The following is a 13,021-nucleotide window of genomic DNA, read 5'->3' on the forward strand; positions in this document are numbered from 1 at the left end:
TCCCGGGCGTCTGGTGCGGAACCTTAGAGTAAGAAACATCACCGTGCACCTTGGCCAACGTGCGCGACTCGACCGAGCGCGCACTGGCCGAGGTGCACACCGATTTCACCTGGGTGCGCGCGCAGCACCTCGGGCGCACCGGGGTGCGCGCACAACGCCCGGGTTGCACCGTGGCCTGTGTGCTCGGGGCGCCTCGGGTGCGCGCTCGGTGTCGCCCCCCGCGCGCGCGGTAGTGCGGGCAGCGCACCCCGGCCCGGCCCGGCCCCGACGAGAACGCAAACGGGCAAAAGGTTTATTCAAATAGCATTGCGACGCCCGGCGAAAAACTAAAAAAGGGTGCAACACCGGGACTTCCCGGGAGGTCACCCATCCCAGTACTACTCCGGCCCAAGCGCGCTTAACTGCGGAGTTCTGATGGGATCCGGTGCACTAACGCTGGTATGATCGCACCCGTTATGAGCTTGTCGCAGTGTGTACTTAGCAAACCGCGACCCACGTGCGAATCCACCCCGGCCACCCACCCCCGTCGAGGTGCACACCCTCCCTCGCGAAGTGCGCCCCGTTCGCCAAGTGTGAGCCCTGCCCGGGTGCGCGCACCTTGCTAGGGCGTCGGGTGTGCACCCGGCCCGGCCTACGTGCGTGCACCTGGAGGGGGCGTCGTGTGCGTGCAGTGTCCCGTCTGCAACGCGGTGCCCACACACCACCTCGGGCGCAACGACCTGCGCTCACATGTGGGCCGAGTGCACCTTGGTGCATGTTCGGGGCGCCTCGGGTGCACGCTCGATCTTGCCCCGGTGCACCAAGGCGCTCGGTTTGCCCCGGGTGCGCACTTGGTGCAAGGTGGGCACCCAAAATAGGGATCAAGCACCAAAACACAAGTTTCGGGATGCAAAATGGGACCCAAGGACCACAAATGCGTTCCAAGACCCATGATGGGTCCACGAGAACAAAAATGTGTTCCGAGACTTAATAAACAAATATTGGGTTTTAGGAGAAGAAACATGCTCTGATGCCCAAAACGAGAATCGACCCCGAAAAGGCCACAGGCCAAAAGTGGGATGCGAGACAAAAAAAAATGGGACCCGAGGACCAAAATTGGGTTCCCAGGTCGAAGACAGGGCAACCGGACAAGAAACGACCTCTAAGGCTCGAAATGAGTCCCGACGACTAAAACTTGACAAGAAGCACCCATCAGGCACCCAACTCGACACCCATGGGATGCCGACCCACCCGGGCTTCCACCTAGCACACCTTGGCACCCACCCACCCTCGCACCCAACCTCGCACCCAACTTAGCACCTTTGAACCCACATTGGCACTCACCCTGACCCTGGCACCTTGGAACCCACATTGGCACTCACCTTGACCCTGGCACCCACCTTTGCACTCACCTTGGGACCCACCCTGGCTCCCACCTCGGCACCCACCCAGACACCCACCTTGGTTCCTTGGCACCCACCTTGGATCCTTGGCACCCACCCCGACACCCACCTTGGCACGCAACTTGGCTACTTGCCACCCACCTTGGCTCCTTGACGCCCACCCCGACAACCACCCCGTGACCTACCCTGGCTAGGGTTGGTGCACACCCACCCTGGTGCCCACCTTGGCACCCACCCTATGACCCACCTTGGCACGCACCTTAGTACCCACCCCGTTACCCACCCTAGGACCCACCCCGTGACCCACCTTGGCCAGGGTGGGTGCACCCACCCTGGTGCCCACCTTGGCACCCACCCATCCTAGCACCCAGCCTGTGACCGGGCTTGGAACCCAACCTTGCACCCGCACCCGTCTTGGCCAGTGTGGGTGCGCACCCATCCTGGCACCCACGTTGTGACACACCCTTTAACCCACGCACCCTAGCACCCACGTTGGCACCCACCTTGGAACCCAACCTAGCAACTTGGCACCCACCCCGTGACCCACCTTGGCATCCACCATAGCAGTCGCCGACTTGGCACCCACCTCGGCACCCACCTTGACACTTGTGGACCCACCTTGCCACTCACCCTAGCATCGACCCATCCTAGCACCCACCCTGGCACCTTTGCACCCTAGCACTCACCCATCCTAGCACCTAACCTGTGACCCACCTTGACACTCACCCTCGCACCCACCTTGGAACCCAACCTAGCACCCACCCACCCTGACACCAACCCTAGCACCTACCCACCCTTGCACCCACCCTGTGACCCATCTTGGCACCCACCCATCCTACCACTCAACCTATCACCCACCTTCTCACCCACCTTGGCATCCACCTTAGCACCCACCCACACTGGCACCTTGGCACCCACCTCGGGCAAGGTGGGTGCACACCCACCCTGGCACCCAATTTAGAACCCACCGAGCATGTTACCCACCTTGGCACCCACATTGCAGCCCACCCTAGTACCCACCCTATGACCCACATTGGCATCCACACCCTAGCACCCAGGCACCTCGACACCCGCCTTGACACCCACCCTAGCACTGAACCTGTGACCCACCTTGGAACTCACCCTAGAACCCACCCACCCTGTGAACCACCTTGGCATCCACCTTAGCACCCACCCACCTTGGCACCCACTCTAGCACTCACCCATCCTAACACCCAACTTGTTACCCACCTTGGCACCCGCCCTCGCGTCCACCTTGAAACCCACCCTAGCACCCACCCACGCAGGAGCCCACCTTGGCACCCAACCTAACACCCACGCATCCTGGCACCCAACTTGTGACCCACCTTGGAACCCACCCTAGTACCCACCTTTGAACCCACTATATCACCAACCCACCTTGGCACCCACCCTATGACCCTCTTTGGAATCCACCCTAGCACGCACCCACCCTGGCACCCACCATGGAGCGCACCCTAGCACCCACCCACCTCGGCACGCACCTCAACACCCACCTTGGTGTGCGCACTGCGCCAACCTCTCAAAGACCCTATGTGGTGCGCTCCAAAGTGTACACCTTTGGTGCGCTCCAAGGTGCGCACCTTTGGTGCACACCGAGGTGCACACCAAAGTGTGCACCGAGGTGAGCACCAAAGTGCACTCCAGGGTGCACACCAAGGCGTGCACCTTTGGTGCGGTCAATGCAAACGAATTCGGAAGTTGGGGTCGATGTCCTAATCGCTGCTGCAGACTACACGTATGAGAATCGGACAAATAGCTTTATATAGGGGAGGTGTTGCGTTTGATGGGTCGACTCCCCTGGTTGTGTGCACTGCACCAACTTCAAAGACCCTGTCTTGTTTAAGAAGTCAAAAGTTGGGGTGGATGTCCTAATCATTGCTGCAGTCTACGCATGTATGAGAATCAGACAAATAGCTTATATAGGGGAGGTGTTGCATTCGGTGGGTTGACTCCCCTGGTTGTGCGCACTGCGCCAACCTCAAAGACCCCGCATAGCAGAAGAAGTCGGAAGTCGGATTTTGGTGAGCACCAAGGCGTGCACCTTTGGTGCGGTCAACGCAGACGAATTCAGAAGTTGGGGTGGATGTCCTAATCGTTGTTGCAGGCTACACATGTATGAGAATCAGACAAATAGCTTATATAGGGGAGGTGTTGGGTTTGATGGGTCAACTCCCTTGGTTGTGCGCATTACGCCAACCTCAAAGACCTTGTTTTCGTTAAGAAGTCAAAAGTTGGGGTCAATGTCCTAATGGCTCCTGCAGGCTACACATGTATGAGAATCGGACAAATAGCTTATATAGGGGAGGTGTTGGGTTTGATGGGTCGACTCCCCTGGTTGTGCGCATTACGTCAACCTCAAAGACCTTGTTTTCGTTAAGAAGTCAAAAGTTGGGGTCGATGTCCTAATTGCTCCTGTAGACTACACATGTATGAGAATCAGACAAATAGCTTATATAGGGGAGGTGTTGGGTTTGATGGGTTGACTCCCCTAGTTGTTCGCATTACACCAACCTCAAAGACCTTGTTTTCGTTTAGAAGCCGAAAGTTGGGGTCGATGTCCTAATTGCTCCTGCAGGCTACGCATGTATGAGAATCAGACAAATAGCTTATATAGGGGAGGTGTTGGGTTTGATGGGTCGACTCCCCTGGTTGTGCGCATTGCGCCAACCTCAAAGACCCTGCATTGCGGATGAAGTCGAAAGTCAGAGTTTGGTGTGCTACAAGGTGTGGTCGAAGGTGCTCACCTAGGTGTGCACCTTTGGAGCACAGGAAAAGTGCCCTCCAAAAGTGCGCACCTTTGGAGTGCACAAAAGTGCCCTCCAAAAGTGCGCACCTTTGGAGCGCAGAAAAGTGCCCTCCAAAAAGTGCCCTCCAAAAGTGCGCACCTTTGGAGCGCAGAAAAGTGCCCTCCAAAAAGTGCCCTCCAAAAGTGCGCACCTTTGGAGCGCAGAAAAGTGCCCTCCAAAAAGTGCCCTCCAAAAGTGCGCACCTTTGGAGCGCAGAAAAGTGCCCTCCAAAAGTGCGCACCTTTGGAGCGCAGAAAAGTGCCCTCCAAAAAGTGCCCTCCAAAAGTGCGCACCTTTGGAGCGCAGAAAAGTGCCCTCCAAAAAGTGCCCTCCAAAAGTGCGCACCTTTGGAGCGCAGAAAAGTGCCCTCCAAAAAGTGCCCTCCAAAAGTGCGCACCTTTGGAGCGCAGAAAAGTGCCCTCCAAAAAGTGCCCTCCAAAAGTGCGCACCTTTGGAGCGCAGAAAAGTGCCCTCCAAAAAGTGCCCTCCAAAAGTGCGCACCTTTGGAGCGCAGAAAAGTGCCCTCCAAAAGTGCGCACCTTTGGAGCGCACAAAAGTGCCCTCCAAAAGTGCGCACTTTTGGTGCGCACCAAGGCGCTGGTTCGGTCGTTGCAGGCGAGTTCGGAAGTTGGGGTCGATGTCCTGAGCGGAGGTGCAAACTACACAGGTGTCGGAATCGGACAAATAGCTTATATAGGGGAGGTGTATGCTTCGATGGGTCGACTCCCCAGGTTGAGCGCACCGCGCCAACCTCAAAGACCCTACGGTATGGATGAAGTCGGAAGTTGGGTCCGATGACCAATTCGATTAGTAGGTATGCTCATGAGGTCGGAATTTGGGTCCGATGACTTGCCATGTGCAGGAAGGCGAATGTTGACACTGTGCGTTGCAAGGTGCACACCAAGGCGCTGGTGCGGTCTTTTTAGTCGAGTTCGGAAGTTGGGGTCGATGTCCTGATCGGAGGTGCAAGCTACACAGGTGTGGGAATCGGACAAATAGCTTATATAGGGGAGGTGTATGCTTCGTTGGGTCGACTCCCCGGGTTGAGCGCACCGCGCCAACCTCAAAGACCCTACGGTATGGATGAAGTCGGAAGTTGGGTCCGATGACCGATTCGATATGTAGGCATACTCGCGAGGTCGGAATTTGGGTCCGATGACCTGCCACGTGCAGGAAGGCGAATGTTGGCACTGTGCGTTGCAAGGTGCGCACCAAGGCGCTGGTTCGGTCGTTGGAGGCGAGTTCGGAAGTTGGGGTCGATGTCTTGATCGGAGGTGCAAACTACACAGGTGTGGGAATCGGACAAATAGCTTATATAGGGGAGGTGTATGCTTCGTTGGGTCGACTCCCCGGGTTGAGCGCACCGCGCCAACCTCAAAGACCCTACGGTATGGATGAAGTCGGAAGTTGGGTCCGATGACCGATTCGATATGTAGGCATACTCGCGAGGTCGGAATTTGGGTCCGATGACCTGCCATGTGCAGGAAGGCGAATGTTGGGACTGTGCGTCGCAAGGTGCGCACCAAGGCGCTGGTGCCGTCGTTGCAGTCGAGTTCGGAAGTTGGGGTCGATGTCCTGGTCAGAGGTGCAAACTACACAGGTGTGGGAATCGGACAAATAGCTTATATAGGGGAGGTGTATGCTTCGATGGGTCGACTCCCTGGGTTGAGCGCACCGCGCCAACCTCAAAGACCCTACAGTATGGATGAAGTCGGAAGTTGGGTCCGATGACCGATTCGATACGTAGGCATATTGGCGAGGTCTGAATTTGTGTCCGATGACCTGCCATGCGCAGGAAGGCGGAATTTGGGTCCGATGACCGAGTTGATGGCGTGCCATGCGCAGAAAGGCGGAATTTGGGTCCGATGACCGAGTTGATGTTGATGGCCCGCCATGCACAGGAAGGCGGAATTTGGGTCCGATGACCGATTTGAAGGCGTGCCATACGCAAAAAGGCGGAGTTTGGGTCCGATGACCGAGTTGATATTGATGGCCCGCCATGCGCAGGAAGGCGGAATTTGGGTCCGATGACCTGACATACGCATGGAGTCCGACTCGGGGGCCGATGTTCGATTCGATGACTTGCATTGTGGGTAAAGTCGGAAGTTGTGGTCTTTGACCCGATTCGATGACCAGACTTCGGCTGCTTGAGAATCGGACAAATAACTTATATAGGGGAGGTAGTGTTCTCGAGCATCCTCCCCCCGTGCCCGTTTATGTCGATTGATGCTGGTGCTCGACTGGTTGGAGCGCTCGGATGCAAAAATCTTGCACCAGGATTTATCGATTGTGATGGACACGGCAAGTCTCCTGATTGCTATGCAGGAGCTCATCGTGAATCTCTATGCGGCCTTGGTATGGACTCGACCTGCGGAATGGTTCGGCAATGGTAGTCGCTCCAACACGTCCTTGCAATGGCCACAGAGGTGATTCGACTAGAGCTCCAGTCTAGCTTTTGGGTTGCTTGGCGGACTGGTATAGCCGCGATCGAGTTCCGGCCATGAACGTTTTAGATAGCTCTTGGGCTTTCTGGGACGGAAGTCGGAAGTTTGGGCTGTTGTCCGATTTGATGACCATTCTTCGGATGTGTGAGAATCGGACAAATAACTTATATAGGGGACTGTGTTGTCTCACGCAGCCCCCTCCGTGCCCCTCTATCTCGACCGATGTTGGTGCTTGAAAGGGTTGGGATCGCTCGGATTTATAAACGTGCACCACCATTTGTCGAGTGTGAGGGACGCGGCAGGTCTCCTAAATGCTATGCGGGCGCTCTCTGAGAATCTCTATCCGGCCTCGACACAGACTAGTCTTGCTGAATGGTTTGGCACTGGTAGTCGATCCAACACGTCGTTGTTGTGGCCGCCTAGGCGATTCGATTCGAGCCCCCGTCTAGCTTTTGGGTTGCTTGGCGGATTTTGCCCTATCCGCAAGTGAGCTCGGTCCCTAAACGTTCGAGAAACCCGATTGCTATGCGCCGACTCTCTTTCTTGCGAGCCTCCATCTAGCTTTTGGGTCTCTACGGAACGGAAGTCGGAATCTGGGACCGTTGTTTGATTCGACGAGGCAGACTACGGTTGTGCGAGAATCGGACAAATAACTTATATAGGGGAGGTGTTGACTGGAGCATTCTCCCCCGTGCCCCTCTAACTCGACCAATGCTGGCGCTCGAACGGTGGTAGCGCTCGGATTTTCATTGAGCGCCAGCATTGGTCGATTTAGAGGGGCATGCGAGATTCCCGAATGCTATGCGAGGGCTCTAACGGAAATGTCTATTGGTTTCGGTATGGATGCAATTGCGAGTGGTTCGGCAAAGGTAGTCGTTCCGATGCGTCCATGTCGTGGCCAAATCGATAATTCGATTTGAGCCCTCGTATAGCATTTGGGTCTCTCGATGTGATTCCGCATTCCAGTCCCTTTGGGCACTGCTTGAGCCGCATCCCAGGGGGTTCCCTTCCCAATAATCTGCCTCGCAACCCGATTGCTATGCGGTGAGGCTCCTCGGCCGCCTCGGAACTATCTGTGTATCAGACGCATCGCGGGATAAGGGGTTGGCAACGGTAGTCGCCCCAAGCGCGTCCGATGCTTGGACCATTCCGAGGCGGCCCTGAAGCCTCTTCCGTCTAGCCGTTGGGTCCTTCTCGCCGCATCCCTCGCCTCGCACCCCGATTGCTATGCGGTGAGGCTCCTCGGCCGCCTCGGAACTATCTGTGTATCGGACGCGTCGCGGGATAAGGGGTTGTCACTGGTAGTCGCCCCAAGCGCGTCCGATGCTTGGACCATTCCGAGGCGGCCCTGAAGCCTCTTCCGTCTAGCCGTTGGGTCCTTCTCGCCGCATCCCTCGCCTCGCACCCCGATTGCTATGCGGTGAGGCTCCTCGGCCGCCTCGGAACTATCTGTGTATCGGACGCGTCGCGGGATAAGGGGTTGTCATTGGTAGTCGCCCCAAGCGCGTCCGATGCTTGGACCATTCCGAGGCGGCCCTGAAGCCTCTTCCGTCTAGCCGTTGGGTCCTTCTCGCCGCATCCCTCGCCTCGCACCCCGATTGCTATGCGGTGAGGCTCCTCGGCCGCCTCGGAACTATCTGTGTATCGGACGCGTCGCGGGATAAGGGGTTGTCACTGGTAGTCGCCCCAAGCGCGTCCGATGCTTGGACCATTCCGAGGCGGCCCTGAAGCCTCTTCCGTCTAGCCGTTGGGTCCTTCTCGCCGCATCCCTCGCCTCGCACCCCGATTGCTATGCGGTGAGGCTCCTCGGCCGCCTCGGAACTATCTGTGTATCGGACGCGTCGCGGGATAAGGGGTTGTCACTGGTAGTCGCCCCAAGCACGTTCGATGCTTGGACCATTCCGAGGCGGCCCTGAAGCCTCTTCCGTCTAGCCGTTGGGTCCTTCTCGCCGCATCCCTCGCCTCGCACCCCGATTGCTATGCGGTGAGGCTCCTCGGCCGCCTTGGAACTATCTGTGTATCGGACGCGTCGCGGGATAAGGGGTTGTCACTGGTAGTCGCCCCAAGCGCGTCCGATGCTTAGACCATTCCGAGGCGGACCCGAAGCCTCTTCCGTCTAGCCGTTGGGTCCTTCTCGCCGCATCCTTCGCCTCGCACCCCGATTGCTATGCGGTGAGGCTCCTCGGCCGCCTCGGAACTATCTGTGTATCGGACGCGTCGCGGGATAAGGGGTTGTCACTGGTAGTCGCCCCAAGCGCGTCCGATGCTTGGACCATTCCGAGGCGGACCCGAAGCCTCTTCCGTCTAGCCGTTGGGTCCTTCTCGCCGCATCCCTCGCCTCGCACCCCGATTGCTATGCGGTGAGGCTCCTCGGCCGCCTTGGAACTATCTGTGTATCGGACGCGTCGCGGGATAAGGGGTTGTCACTGGTAGTCGCCCCAAGCGCGTCCGATGCTTGGACCATTCCGAGGCGGACCCGAAGCCTCTTCCGTCTAGCCGTTGGGTCCTTCTCGCCGCATCCCTCGCCTCGCACCCCGATTGCTATGCGGTGAGGCTCCTCGGCCGCCTTGGAACTATCTGTGTATCGGACGCGTCGCGGGATAAGGGGTTGTCACTGGTAGTCGCCCCAAGCGCGTCCGATGCTTGGACCATTCCGAGGCGGACCCGAAGCCTCTTCCGTCTAGCCGTTGGGTCCTTCTCGCCGCATCCCTCGCCTCGCACCCCGATTGCTATGCGGTGAGGCTCCTCGGCCGCCTTGGAACTATCTGTGTATCGGACGCGTCGCGGGATAAGGGGTTGTCACTGGTAGTCGCCCCAAGCGCGTCCGATGCTTGGACCATTCCGAGGCGGCCCCGAAGCCTCTTCCGTGTAGCCGTTGGGTCCTTCTCGCCGCATCCCTCGCCTCGCACCCTGATTGCTATGCGGTGAGGCTCCTCGGCCGCCTTGGAACTATCTGTGTATCGGACGCGTCGCGGGATAAGGGGTTGTCACTGGTAGTCGCCCCAAGCGCGTCCGATGCTTGGACCATTCCGAGGCGGCCCCGAAGCCTCTTCCGTGTAGCCGTTGGGTCCTTCTCGCCGCATCCCTCGCCTCGCACCCCGATTGCTATGCGGTGAGGCTCCTCGGCCGCCTTGGAACTATCTGTGTATCGGACGCGTCGCGGGATAAGGGGTTGTCACTGGTAGTCGCCCCAAGCGCGTCCGATGCTTGGACCATTCCGAGGCGGACCTGAAGCCTCTTCCCTCTAGCCGTTGGGGCTTTCTCGCCGCATCCCTCGCCTCGCACCCTGATTGCTATGCTGTGAGGCTCCTCGGCCGCCTTGGAACTATCTGTGTATCGGACGCATCGCGGGATAAGGGGTTGGCAGTGGTAGTCGCCCCAAGCGCATCCGATGCTTGGACCATTCCGAGGCGGCCCTGCAGCCTCTTCCGTCTAGCCGTTGGGGCCATCTCGCCGCATCCCCCACCTCGCACCACGATTGCTATGCGGTGAGGCTCCTTGGCCGCCTCGGAACTATCTGTGTATCGGACGCATCGCGGGATAAGGGGTTGTCACTGGTAGTCGCCCCAAGCGCGTCCGATGCTTGGACTATTCCGAGGCGGCCCTGCAGCCTCTTCCGTCTAGCCGTTGGGGCCATCTCGCTGCATCCCCCACCTCCTCGGCCGCCTCGGAACTATCTGTGTATCGGACGCATCGCGGGATAAGGGGTTGGCAGTGGTAGTCGCCCCAAGCGCGTCCGATGCTTGGACTATTCCGAGGCAGCCCTGCAGCCTCTTCCGTCTAGCCTTTGGGGCCATCTCGCCGCATCCCTCGCCTCGCACCCCGATTGCTATGCGGTGAGGCTCCTCGGCCGCCTGGGAACTATCTTCGTATCGGACGCATCGCGGGATAAGGGGTTGTCACTGGTAGTCGCCCCAAGCGCGTCCGATGCTTGGACTATTCCGAGGCGGCCCTGTGGCCTCTTCCGTCTAGCCGTTGGGGCCATCTCGCCGCATCCCCCACCTCGCACCCCGATTGCTATGCGGTGAGGCTCTTCGGCCGCCTTGGAACTATCTTCGTATCGGACGCATTGCGGGATAAGGGGTTGTCACTGGTAGTGGCCCCAAGCGCGTCCGATGCTTGGACTATTCCGAGGCGGCCCTGCAGCCTCTTCCGTCTAGCCGTTGGGGCCATCTCGCCGCATCCCCCACCTCGCACCCCGATTGCTATGCGGTGAGGCTCCTCGGCCGCCTTGGAACTATCTTCGTATCGGACGCATCGCGGGATAAGGGGTTGTCACTGGTAGTCGCCCCAAGCGCGTCCGATGCTTGGACTATTCCGACGCGGCCCTGTGGCCTCTTCCGTCTAGCCGTTGGGGCCATCTCGCCGCATCCCCCACCTCGCACCCCGATTGCTATGCGGTGAGGCTCCTCGGCCGCCTTGGAACCATCTTCGTATCGGACGCATCGCGGGATAGGGGGCTGTCACTGGTAGTCGCCCCAAGCGTGTCCGATGCTTGGACCATTCCTAGGCGGCCCTGAAGCCTCTTCCGTCTAGCCGTTGGGGCCTTCCCGCCCCATCCCTCGCCTCGCACCCCCGATTGCTATGCGGTGAGGCTCCTCGGCCGCCTTGGAACCATCTGTGTATCGGACGCATCGCGGGATAAGGGGTTGGCACTGGCAGTCGCCCCAAGCGCGTCCGATGCTTGGACCATTCCGAGGTGGCCCTGAAGCCTCTTCCGTCTAGCCGTTGGGGCCTTCCCGCCCCATCCCTCGCCTCGCACCCCGATTGATATGCGGTGAGGCTCCTCGGCCGCCTTGGAACTATCTGTGTATCGGACGCATCGCGGGATAAGGGGTTGGCACTGGTAGTCGTCCCAATCGCATCCGATGCTTGGACCATTCCGAGGCGGCCCTGCAGCCTCTTCCGTTTAGCCGTCGGGGCCTTCCCGCCGCATCCCTCGCCTCGCATCCCGATTCCTATGCGGTGAGTCTTCTCGGCCGCCGCGGAACTATACCTGTTATTGCTACTGCATCCTTCGGCTGGTAACCTCCTCTGCCGCCTTGGAACGTTCTCTTTGTCGGACGCGTCGCGGGATAAGGGGTTGGCACTGGTAGTCGCCCCAAGCGCGCCCGATGCATAGACCGCTCCGAGTCGACCTTGCTTTCAGCCTCTCACATGCATAGACCTCTCTGAGTCGACCCTGCAGCCTCTCACGTTTAGCCTTTGGAATCTCGCCTCACAACATGATTGCTATCCTTGATGCATCCCTTGCCTCGAGCCCTGATTGCTTTCTTGGCTGCATCCCTCCTCTCCTCACAGCCCGGTTGTCATCACTGCTTCATCCGTCGCTTCATGCATTCTGGCTGCTGGGCCCTTCCCACCGCACACCTCGATTGCTATCTCTTCTGCATCACACACCCCGATTGCTATCTCTGCTACATCCCTCGGCTCTCACTTCTGCATCCTTCGCCTCACACCTCGATTGCTATCAATGCTGCATCCGTAACCTCACACCCCGATTGCTATGCGGGGAGGCTCCTTGGCCGCCTTGGAAATTTCTGTGTGTCGGACGCACCGCGGGATAAGGGGTTGGCACTGGTAGTCGCCCCAAGTGCGCCCGATTCTTAGACCGCTTCGAGGTGACCTCGTAGCCTCTTTCGTCCAGGCTTCCTGCCTTCAACGCCCTTTTTACACCTCGATTGCTATGCGCGGGCTCGTTGGCGTCTATCACCTCTCTGCGAAGAGTGGCACGATGATTGTTGGGGTAAATCGTAGCAGTCCGATCTCTGGCCTTGGGCCATTGTGAGGGCTGATCGATTTCCTGTGCGCATCTCGTGTTCGCCCAGTAACAGACTCGACGACTTGTAATCGGTCTTGTTCCCGATTGTTCCTGGAGGTAGTCTTCGGAACTCTTGGATTTGACCTGTCACTCGAACTGTCCTCTTCCGAGGATGCTTGTGTGTGTGTGCTTGTGCCATTTCCTTGGCGGTATTAACGAGATATTAAAGAGCGGAGTGAGCGCCTCGCCCAGCTATGTTTGGGGCTCTCACTCCCTTACCCGGTGTGCGACCGCTTTGCACGTAGGTTGCGGAGCATCGCGACTCTTTCGATGTTTGGCGGTTGTCTTCCGGTGATGCGTTGGTCCCGAAGTGCACGTTACTAGCATTTCTGCCATTGTTCTCGATCTTTGGCACGTTCCTTCGTTGCAATTGGATATATATCTCCGTTTATACGCGCAGGCTTCTCCCGCCTATTCAGCGCTGTCCCACTCTCAGCACTCTCGTGGTCTCCTTGGCTTCTCTCTCCCGTGAGCGAGCTCTCTTCTCGAGTCTTTTCCATGTCCCATGGAGGTTGCCTTGCGAAATTCGGGCACACAAACGTGACCGGATAAGAGCGGAATTGCCTA

At 58.5% G+C, this 13,021-nt stretch overlaps 1 non-coding gene across 1 annotated transcript; it reads right to left on the reverse strand.

Annotated features, from left to right (window-relative positions):
* Positions 1 to 333: 333 nt before the first annotated feature.
* Positions 334 to 452, reverse strand: LOC131865017 (5S ribosomal RNA). Its single transcript, XR_009363743.1, has one exon. It is a non-coding gene; the product is annotated as a 5S ribosomal RNA (ribosomal RNA).
* Positions 453 to 13,021: the final 12,569 nt, after the last annotated feature.

The sequence above is a fragment of the Cryptomeria japonica genome, unplaced genomic scaffold (assembly GCF_030272615.1).
Source record: "Cryptomeria japonica unplaced genomic scaffold, Sugi_1.0 HiC_scaffold_100, whole genome shotgun sequence".
Lineage (NCBI taxonomy): Eukaryota > Viridiplantae > Streptophyta > Pinopsida > Cupressales > Cupressaceae > Cryptomeria > Cryptomeria japonica.